The following is a 12,290-nucleotide window of genomic DNA, read 5'->3' as shown; positions in this document are numbered from 1 at the left end:
CAAAAAGCCCAGACGTTATTTCCTAAATAACATAACTCAAAGAGCACACAAAGCTTTCTTTTTTAGGGGGGCACTCTTATTTTTCATGAAATGAAGAAAATCGCTTGTGGAATAATTTTCTCTCAAATCATCTGGTACGGGTGGCTACTCCTTTAATGGCTGAAGGCTACATTCATTGTTGACCAACTCTGAGGGGGCTGCATGGGGGTTTATAGGGGGTGAATCCTATACAGTGTGGCATAAGGTGCTTGCCCTCTGCCTGTCTCAATGATAAGCTTATCCCTTATAGGATAGAACAACGACCCCAGGTTCCAACCTCCCTAGATGGTCCAAAAAGATCCCATGGTGGACAGGGGTGCCAACTTGAATAAAATATTGCCCCGCCCCCCACATAATCGACCACATGTCGCAGCACACACACACCATTCAAATGGGAATGCCCATCAACTGGGAGGAGGGCTCGAATATTTTATTGTGAGGGCCCCCGCAGCCCCTTGGAGTTGACTCCTATGATGGTGGATGGTATCAGAAGCTATTAGGAATTTATGCTCCAAATGAAGGAAAATCGGAATTCTATAAGAAGTTGCATGAGACCATGCTGGACTATCTGGACTACAACAACATCATTATGATGGGAGATATGAATGGAGTTGTATCAACCAATATGGATAAGTCACAGAGCCAAAAAATTTCCAAAGATGGGAGACTACCAAAGACCTTCTTTGAAATGACAGACAATATGGACTGGATTGACATTTGGAGAGTGAGAAACCCCTTGGGAAGGGAAGGAACATTTTTCTCTGAAGCCCAACTGACTTGGACAAGAATCGACCAGATATGGATAATTAGAGGTCTGGCACCTAAGATCAGAAAGGTGGAAATCTGCCCAAAGACATGCTCCGACCATAACGCACTGAGAATGGACATGACATTGATTCCAACCGGTTCCTTCAGATGGAAGATGAATGATGGCCTGTTTAGAGATCAGGAGATCACTAAGAAGGCCCAAAAAGCCCTAAAGGATTATTTTGAGATCAATATGAACACTACAGTGGAAAAAAGAAATATCTGGGACGCAAGTAAGGCCGTGATGAGGGGGTTCCTGATACAACAGAACACAGTAAAGAAAAGGAAACAAAACGAAAGGAAAGATAAAATTTTGGAAAAAATCAAGGAGTTGGAGAAGAAGTTAAGACTTAATCCGAAGTCCCAGCCGATTCTGAGAGAAATCAAACTTTACCAAGCACAGTATTGTAAACTGATAAATCAGGAAATAGAATGGAAAATCAAACTAATGAAACAAAAAACTTTTGAGTCGGCTAATAAATGTGGAAAACTGCTAGCTTGGCAGTTGAAGAGGAGACAAAAGTTAAACACAGTGACAAACTTAGAGATTGAAGGAAGATGTATCCAGAACCCCGGAGAGATTAGAAAGTGTTTCCAGAGATATTTCAAAAAATTATACACTCAAGGGCCACAAGATGAAGCAGCGATTAAACAATTTCTAAAGATAAATGGACTGGCAAAGTTGTCAGAAGAAAATAGATCAATTCTAAATGGCAAAATAACACGACAAGAGATTGAGCAGGCCATCCAAAATATGAAACAGGGCAAATCACCAGGACCAGATGGGCTGACCTCCAAGTATTATAAGACATTGAAAGACTATTTGATACAACCACTGATGGAGGTCAGCAATGAAATTTTAGAGGGGAAGAAGGCGCCAGAATCGTGGAAAGAAGCCTTCATCACATTGATACCAAAATCGGAAACTGAAAAGACACAGCTTAAGAACTACCGTCCCATCTCCCTTTTAAATGTGGATTATAAAATATTCGCAGACGTTTTGGCAAGTAGATTCAAGAGGGTTTTAAACAAAGTAATCCATAAAGACCAGGCAGGCTTTCTCCCAGGTAGACATATGTCTGCCAATACAAGGAACATTATAGATATATTGGAGCTTTTACAAACAGACATAAATACTAAAGCTGTTTTAATTTTTATAGACGCGGAGAAGGCCTTTGATAACATATCCTGGAAGTTTATGAAAGGGAATCTAAAAGAAATGGGAGTGGGCCGGGGGTTTGAGAATGGGATTGATGCAATATATTCAGAACAAAAGGCTAAACTGATAGTTAACAATGTGGTTACAGAAGAGTTTAAAATTGAAAAAGGAACACGACAAGGCTGTCCGATTTCCCCGTTACTATTTATCTCGGTCCTGGAGGTGCTCTTGAACACGATTAGAGGGGACAGGTTGGTGGAAGGGATACAGGTCGGAGCGAAACAATACAAACTTAAAGCGTTTGCAGATGACTTAGTTCTGACATTACAGGAGCCAGAATCTAGTACGAAAAGAGTACTACAACTAATCCAGGATTTTGGTCGGGTGGCGGGATTTAAACTAAATAAGCAAAAAACCAAGGTGTTGGGAAAAAACTTGACAGATATTGAGTCGGAACGGTTTCAGAGAGAGACAGAGTTAACTGTGGTTAAGAAAGTTAAATACCTAGGGGTAAACATAACAGCAAAGAATTTGAGTCTGTTTAAAGATAATTATGAAAAATGTTGGTCTGAAATTAAGAGAGACTTGGATAGCTGGTCAAAACTGAAACTTTCATTGTTAGGTCGAATAGCTGCTATTAAGATGAATGTATTGCCAAAAATGTTATTTTTGTTTCAGACATTGCAGATTGTAGATAAAACGGAGTGCTTCCGGAAGTGGCAGAAAGATATCTCTAAATTTGTCTGGCAGGGCAAAAAGCCCAGAATTAAGTTTAAGATATTAACGGACGCAAAAGAAAGAGGGGGCTTTGCCCTGCCAGACTTAAAGTTGTACTATGAAGCCGCAGCTTTCTGCTGGCTAAAAGACTGGCTACTTCTGGAGGACACGGATGTGTTGGATTTGGAAGGTTTTAACAATGCATTTGGATGGCATGCATATTTATGGTATGACAAGGTTAAGATCAACAAGGTCTTTAAGAACCATATTGTCAGAAAAGCAATATTTAATGTCTGGACAAGATACAAAGACTTATTAGAAAACAAAACACCGAGGTGGCTGTCACCTTTGGAGGCCAAGGCCCGAAAAAGACCCAATATGGAGGCCAATTGGCCAAAATATTGGGAAATACTAGAAAGGGATGGAGACAATTGGAAACTGCAGAGTTTAGAGAAAATGAAAGATAAAGTGCGAGACTGGTTACACTATGCTCAGATTAAGGAAGTGTTTAAGATTGATAAAAAGTTAGGATTCCAGGTGGAGAAATCGAAACTGGAGACAGAACTGCTAGAACCTAAGACTAAGGTACTTTCAAAAATGTATAACTTGCTGCTGAAATGGAACACACAAGACGAATTGGTTAAATCGGCTATGATAAAGTGGGCCCAGGATATTGGGCACAACATTATGTTTGAGGACTGGGAAAGGTTATGGACTACCGGGCTGAACTTCACAGCATGTAATGCTCTGAAGGAAAATGTAATGAAAATGATATATAGATGGTACATGACCCCAGTGAAATTGGCTAAAATATACCATTCGTCTGATAACAAATGTTGGAAATGTAAGGAAAATGAAGGAACATTCTTTCACCTCTGGTGGACCTGCCCTAAAGTGAAGGCCTTTTGGGAAATGATATATAATGAGTTAAAAAAGGTATTTAAGTATACCTTCACCAAGAAACCAGAGGCCTTCCTTCTGGGCATGGTCGGCCAGAACGTGTTAAAGAAGGATAGAACATTTTTTATGTACGCTACAACGGCGGCAAGGATACTTATTGCTAAGAGCTGGAAAACACAAGATCTACCAACACTGGAAGAATGGCAGATGCAGCTGATGGACTATATGCAACTGGCTGAGATGACTGGCAGAATCCGCGACCTGGGAGAGGAGAGGGTTGAAGAAGACTGGAAGAAATTTAAGATTTATTTACAAAAGTATTGTAATTTGGTTGAATCCTAACAAGGAAGCCAGAGCAGAAATAACTGTCTACCATTAAATTATAATTTTTTATTTGAGTTTAACCTAAACATTGCACTTAAGAGTATAAACAAGATGATAATTTGCTTGGAAAAATTCGTTTTTAATGATGAGAGTGGAAGCGGGAGACGTGAGGGAGTCCGCAATAGAATGAAAAGATGTTATGAAACCTATTTTGTTTGTTAAATATGTATCTGTAAAAAATCTTAATAAAAATTTTTATAAAAAAAAAAAGATGGTATCAGAAGCTGCTGAGATATCAGCAGAACCAGGAAACTGCTTTCACCTCTGTTTCTAGCCCGCCAGAGATCATCAGGCAGTTTGACCAAGGCAGTTTTGTGTCCCATGATAGGACACAGAAGAAATATGTGCGGAATTTGTCGCTGTTATCTCTGCCGACCTCATGGGCTGTCGCTTGTTTGTGTTATGTAATCTCCTTGTAGTTGCAGGACATTGTTTTCAGCCAGAACTCACCAGAACTCAGTTCTGGCACCTCTCAGGTGGGTGCCATTGTCATTATAGGAGAACAAGGGAGGTTTTCACGGTGAGTTCCGGCACCTTTTCTTCTAGGAAAAAAATAGCAAATTTTGGATAGTGTGAATTCATTTGCCATGGCCTCAAACACATGAAATGTATTGCAGGCATCACCAAAGTGTGAGAAAAGACCACCATACAATTCATGACAGTGCACAATTTAGTGCCAGCCTCCTATAGAGCTTTATTATCAAGTCTCTTGGAGTATTTTATTCCCATCAGCACCTGTCTTAGACTGACCAAGCTTTTAAATCTCTCTCTCTCAAAGTGGCTAGCAGTTCCCTCCACAAAGTATATTCTTATCTTCTCGCCTACCCACAACATATGGTGGAAACTGCAGCTTGGCAGACTCAAGCAGCAGAAGCAGTCTCCTGTATATATGTTAAATTATGGGAGTTATACAATTCACATATTTATAAATGTATTTTAAAAAGGTAAAGGTAAAGGACCAATGACTGTTAAGTTGTGGGTAAACATATCAGACGACACAGCAATTCTTCAAACAGCTCTTGTTTATTCTCAGGCCAGAACAGAACTGAACTGAAGGGTTCAGCCATCCTGCTTATATAGAGCTCCACTGCAATACAACAGTAATCACTTTCTGTAACTATCCAATCACTGAACGTCACTGTAAATCCCTTATTTGCATATGTGGACCTGAGTGAAAACTATCTACAGTATTCCCCCTGCTGGCCTAGGGTGAGAACATCAGTACATAACAATGACAATTAAGTCCAGTCGCAGACAACTCTGGGGCTGCGGCGCTCATCTTGCTTTACAGGCTGAGGAAACCAGCGTTTGTCTGCAGACAGTTTTTCTAGGGCATGTGGCCAGCATGACTAAGCAGCTTCTGGCAAAACCAGAGCAGCACATGGAAATGCCATTTACCTTCCCATCAGAGCGGTACCTATTTATTTACTTGCACTTTTGGCGTTCTTTCAAACTGCTTGGTTGGCAGGAGCAGGGACCGAGCAACAGGAGCTCATCCCATCGCGGAGATTCGAACCGCCGACCTTCTGATCGGCAAGCCCAAGAGGCTCAGTGATTTAGACCACAGCGCCACCCACGCCCAAATATATCTTAGGGGCCTACAATTTTCTGAGTGCCTGGAGTCTGCAAGGCTACCTGATTTATGTTCCAGTAGCCAAAAAAGAAAGAAAGATGTTGTACAGGTACCATATCAAAGCACATGCTTTTCTCAACATACAGCTGGAAACATGTAATGCACCACTACTTGGGTTGGAAAAAGTGGGCTGTGAAGTGACCACAATATATTCAGTATCTCCCATACCAATTCTATAAAAGAATGCCAAGATGCAAACCAGAAGAGATTAAGACCAGAGCACACTTTATATGGACTAAGTCCCATTGAATTCAGTAAATGTGTTTTGGATCATGTAGCATGCCCCACTGATTTAAGTTTCAAAACTTTGAACAGGTGCTTACATTGTCTTCAAGAGTATCCAGCTTGAAAGGTATTGTGTTTATTCTCTTCAGTCTGGTGGTCCTCACAGCAACCCCAGAATGCAGCCGCTATAAATTCCCCGTTTACAAATGGGGAACTGGGCTGGAGGATCACATCCAATATCAGGAGACCTATTTGATGCCAAAGTTTTCAGCCTGCATGACTTTCTCCATCACAGCAGGTTCCTAATCAAAACATCCTCACTGCAACTGCAACAGCAGCCAGCCAAATGTATTCCGCTTGCATTCTCCAGATCATTATTATGAGGAAGTAAATATTTCATTTTTGAACTCTCTGGGAGCTGAACAATGCAGTGGAAGTGTGTTTAATTTCTAATCTATTTTAACATTAGAGTTATGTAAATTTGATTAAAATGCAGATTTAAATAAAAATGGAAATGCATGCTGAAGTCGCTTCAGGCTTGCTTTGTTTTCGCCGCAGAGCTGTTTCCAATGGTGCCGCAGCTCCCTCTGCTGTACGGATGGCAGGAATTCAGGTTGTTCTTGGGCTTTTCACCTGTTAGCAATGGTGTGGGAGAGAAGCCGTTTAATGTTATGTGTTAAAATAATGCAATGACTCTATGAGCTGAGAAGCACTACAAGAAGTTGCTGGTTGCTGTCCTCTTGCCTTTTCAAGTTAAAGCAAAAAGGCCATCGGGACAATCAGGCTTCTTCTCTGTGACTGAAATAACAACAAGCCACTTGAAATACCAAAACATCATCATTTTTAGGGGATCTGGGTTCCTATGTGTTTTCAGGACTCCTGCCTTCCCTAGAGCTGACAGGTCTGCATGGCTACATTTCCCACTTTCAGCAAAGCCTGAGGAATTAAGAGCTTGTTGCCTTTTCTAAAGAAACTTCCTTGTATCCAAAGAACCTCTAGTGCAAGAATTGGGGACTTGTGGTTCTCCAAGCATTCCTGGACTACAACTCCCATCATCTCTGACCACTGGGCATTCTGATGGGAGTCATAGTCCATCAACAACTGGAGAGTCACAGGTTTTGTATCCCTGCTCTAGCACAACCATGTTGCCACGAACACGAAAGGATCACTGTCTCCCCCAGTTCCTCCCTATCTGCCATGCTGAATCATGCCCTCTACCTCCCACGTCACATTTCCTTTGACCATCAGAAATGGTAGGTGCAAGGACTGCAGCAGGAAGGAGGCAGAAATGTACCTTTCTGTAACTGGAGTTTGTCTAATAAATCCACTTTCTGCACTCACAGCCAAATTCTACATCACCAAACCAACAATACAGCATGGTTCTATATATTGTTTTCGTCCTAACCTTTTCCATAATTTTTTCTGTATACACCTGTCAAACCATTTTTGCTTTTCAACTTTTTTCATAATTCTTCTTCTAAGTGAGTCTGTAATTCATTCAGCCTAGCATGTCTGCTGATCTGGAATGATTTTTGATAGCACTTTCTTTTGCATTTTGGGTCTTAAAAGAATATTTCCTTCCTTCCTTCCATAATACTTCCAAGAGCCAGATATTTTCCACCACTAATTCTGATAAAGCCTCTAGAATGGATTAATTATGGCAATATTCTTTGACTTGCTTCCTTGATCCTTTACTTCAACCTTTAGGCTAAAATCACATAGCCACTTACTGAAGTGCAACCCCTCTGGAACTCAGTGGGACTTGGTTCTCGGCAAACAAGTATAAGATTGCATAGTCAACGTTTTTAAACATCTTGTGGGTATTTTCTTTGTCATTCTGCATTTCTGGCTTTCTGTTTTACATATTTACTTGCATTGGGTTCCTCACCTTCACTGGATTGAGTTTAAACTTTTTAAATTCACTTTTGACCCTTCATTGCCTTGGTCTCTGCTATCTTTTGTCCGTGCTTTCTTTTGATGCTGCAGTTGACTTTGTGGAATAAGAATGTGATCCTATGCCTGTTTATTCAAAAGCGAATCCCACTGTGTCAAGTGGGATTTTCCCCTATGTGTGTTTAAGACTGCATCTTTCTTGGAAGTAAGCCTCATGGAGCATAGCAGGACTGATTTCTAAATAAACATATATAGGACTGGACTGCAGACAGTGCCCTTCTCGTGCACTGTTTCTCAGCATCATTTTGTTGACATAGGAAACTGCCTTACAACACAGACCTCTGTGAGAACAGGATGCTGGACTATATGGGCCATTGGTCTGATCCAGCAGTACTTGTCTTATGGTCCCCTTATGTAGACTATTGGTCCATTTAGCTCAGGGCTGTCTCAACTGACTGGCATTAGGTGTCCAGGGTTTCAGACAGGGGCTGTGTCAGGCTTTGGGAAAGCGGCTTCCTCCCTCTCTTTGGCCGTGGATGAGCGAAACAAAGCAAAAATAGTCTCTTACCATTTAAAGATTTTAATGGTCACAGCTAAAGAACAAGGAGTCCATCTCGGAGTAAAGGTGCTCCCAGTTAAGGTTTCCACCCACTTCCCCCTTAGTCACTTCTGCGTCTTGCAACTGTATCTCGCAACCACCGTGGTTTTTGTGTAGCCACCTTATCTGCTCTATATGACCTTGGAGTCATATCTCACTGTCTGTTAGCTCTCTCTCTTCCAGTTCTTCTACACCTTGCCCCCAGTTCTTCCCAACTTTTGTCTTCAGAACTATGCCCCTCTGCAAACCACTGTTCCAAATCTATACTGCTCCACTGCTCCTGGGCAGCTTCAGGATCCTGGTCAGGAGCAGGGGCAGGCTCCCACCATTCCTCATTAGAGCAGTACTCCTCAGCCTGGTCTTTGACAGGTTGACTCTTTCCTCCCTCTACCAGGAGATGCTGGAGACTGTGGAGCTCACTCAGTGAACTGTGGACCTGTTTATTATGCTTCGAATGCTCTCCCACCATCAAACTAGCTGGTTTTCTTCCTGTCTGTAGGACATCTACCTCTCATAATATTAGAGCTCAAGACCATCCAATGAAGCTGACGAAAGGGAAGCCTGTTTGCATATTAAAATCAGTGTGCAATTCCACAAACATAGTATCATCGTTATTAGCGACAAAGCTGTAACACAATTGAGGGGTAGATGAAGGGCAAGATATTAAGACGTGTGACTTTTTTGTGTCTTCTGAAAATGCAGTGTCATGCAAAACATAATCTAAACTGGGGCCCTGGAAAAGAAGCAAAGAGCAAAGGAATATTAACAAGCAAGATTATGCTATTGCAAGGCTAAGCTGAGCCCCAGGGAATTTAGACAATGCAGAAGGTCGGCTAGATTACATCAAAGGAGGGGACTTTTAGAATTTAGTGTGCAATTTTCTCCATAGGTGTATAAAGTATTTTTCTAACTGCTTTTGTTCCGATATTCAGTCACTTTGCAGCCAGCAGCTATGCAACAGTAGGTTGCTGATAAAATTACCTCTTGAAAACAAGATTAGAAATTCTCCACATGAAATATAGGAAGGGAAGATGTGAAGCAGCACTTGGCTAGATAACTAAGGCTGCCGCAACCTTATGCACACTTTCCTGAGAGTAATATCCATTGAACGCAGTGGGGCTTACTTTGGGGCAAAAATGCAGAGGCTTCACACCAAAAGATACATGATTCCTAAAAGGTACTATCGGCCCCCCAAATCCAAAGTGCTGATTCACATCACATTTTTAAAAGGCAAAGCCAACCTCAATTGACTCTTTAGATCCATTTTATTGCAGACTGTATCAATGAGTTTGGGACTTGATCCGTGTTCTGACACCCATCCCGACTGTGATTCTATTACATTACTATTTTTAGAAGAATTTGCTACATGAGCCATGTCATTCCCCCCCCTTGTGCCCTCCTCAAAGTACACCCCCCCCATACACACTCCAAAACAATAGCAATGCAGTTATCATAGATCTGTTCATTAGCTGGAATTCTTTTTCTCTAAATCAATAATAGCATTACGGTGAAGAAATTGAAGAAGTGCAGCAACATCAAGCAATTACATTCCACCTACCTAAATTACCCCTGCAATGATAATTGACACAGTTTCTTACACTCTGCTTCAGCATTAGACTTTTGTGAGCACAGATCAACATTAACCTTCCCTTCTGCACACAGAGTAGTTATTCGGTTTTGTGAACCAGTAAATCATGATGATCGGGGTAAATTTATGTGGCTGTTCAAGGGCCCTCAAAATCCTAATTTAAGCATAGTAAAATGCAAGCTTTTTAAAAATTAAGTGTTTTTTTTAGAAACTAAGTGGGGTTTTTTAAGAAACTTGGGGGTTTCTTTGGGGGGGGGTTACATTCAAGATCTACATACCCTCCAACATTTCTCCCATGAAAATAGGGACATCCTATTCTGCATCAGGAAGCTTCTCCCGTGTTTGATCCCGCCACACACATAAAAGTCATATACATATAAGCATCTGTCCCCTTGGGACAGTTACAACCTCTCACTCTAACCTACCTCATAGGATTGTTGCAAAGAAAAATGTGCGAGGGAAGGGATCATGTACAACACCTTCCACAGATAAATGGAATGAAATAAAATCTTAGCTGTAAGCTGCCTTGAGTCCCTGTCAGGGAAAAAGGCAGGATATAACAACAATAACAGAAACTCTGAGAATGATCAGAAACATAAGGTAAAGGGGACCCCTGACCATTAGGTCCAGTCGCGGACGACTCTGGGGTTGCGGCGCTCATCTCGCTTTACTGGCCGAGGGAGCCGGTTATACAGCTTCCGGGTCATGTGGCCAGCATGACTAAGCCGCTTCTGGAGAACCAGAGCAGCGCACGGAAACGCCGTTTACCTTCCCACCGGCGGTACCTATTTATCTACTTACACTTTGACGTGCTTTCGAACTGCTAAACTGGGAGGAGCAGGGACCGAGCAATGGGAGCTCACCCAGTCGTGGGGATTCGAACCGCCAACCTTCTGATCTGCAAGTCCTAGGCTCAGTGGTTTAACCCACAGTGCCACCCGCGTCCGATCAGAAACATACCAGAAAGTAAATTCTATTAAACTCAGTGGGACTTAGTTCTGGCTAAAGGATTGCTTAGGAAAGCAGTGTAAGGCTGCACAGTCTTCACCCAGTTATCAGGGAGTAAGATCCATTGAATTCACTGGGACTTTCCTCTCAGTAGACAGTGTAAGGCTCCATTTCATAGCTGTCAACTTTTTCCTTTTCTTGCGAGGAATCCTATTTGGAATAAGGGAATTTCCCTTTAAAAAAGGGGAAAGTTGACAGCCATGCTCCATTTAGGATAAAGGAATAAACACTCCACACATTTCCTTAAAACTGGCTGGCTGCTGAAGCATTGCTATTAAAGTATTTAAAGTAGATTGGTGACATTTTCCTTCAAAATTATAGGAAGGGCTTTGTATGCCAGCCTCACCATTTCTTTAATTTAGTGCAGGAATTTAATTTTTTGCACCTACACACACACCCGACTTTTAATTGTTCTCTGAGATGTGGAGGGGAAGAAAAAGGAAAACGGGGACATTCTGGGATCAAATCAGAAACTGGGATGGCTTCTGTATTTCCAGGACTGTCCCTAGAAAATAGGGACACTTGGAGGGTGTCTAACTACAATTTGTTAGGGAGTATGTTTGAGCACAGGTGGTCTATAGCTAGGAAGACCTTACTGCAAGGCACTGCCAACCTTATTATGATGTTTGAATAGATGTAAAGCCTGCAAGGCAAAATGCAGTTCTGGGTCCTTCACTATTGTGGAGCATAGAATGTCCCCCACCTGAATAAAAAAGTGGGCATCTCTGGCCTAAGGGACTTGGTGGAATAGTAAAAATGAAAGGATTTAGCTGAGTGATAAGAATCAAGCAAGGACTAACAAGGTACGCAAATGTTTAACTATCACTGGCAAAGTTGCTCTGATCCTAAGGTCTCGGGCTGGCAAAATGAGGCAAAATGAGGAAGAGGTTGACATCCTAACTTGAAATGGCCTCAGGCCTCTTGTAGAATTTCAATATTGCATCCCCTGCAATGCTTCCATTTATTATACCCTGGGAATCCCTAGAAGCCAAACTCCTCTAATAATTATGTTTGAGGTCTTCTCCTGCAAATATAAATAGCCATGAGTAATGGCAGTGTATGATTTTCTCAGAAGGATTCCATAAATTCTATAATCATTTCACACTGTATGCTCAGTGCAGGCTTCTTAGGGGTGCTAGACAATCTGTAATTTAGACTGCAATTTCTTCTCTGCTTAAACCTCTTAGCATTACACTATGCTCAGTGATGACAATGTATAAATAAACAATCCTCCCATTTTAGTCGGCCCTGCATTTAATATGGAACGACTATGGAGGGCTGCAAGCCCTTGCAGCTGAAAGGGGAAGCTTCAGTTTCTCTGCGAAACCTCTGACACCAT

Source organism: Podarcis melisellensis (genome assembly GCF_964234715.1).
Source record: "Podarcis melisellensis genome assembly, chromosome: 10".
NCBI lineage: Eukaryota > Metazoa > Chordata > Lepidosauria > Squamata > Lacertidae > Podarcis > Podarcis melisellensis.
This window is presented reverse-complemented; position numbering follows the sequence as displayed.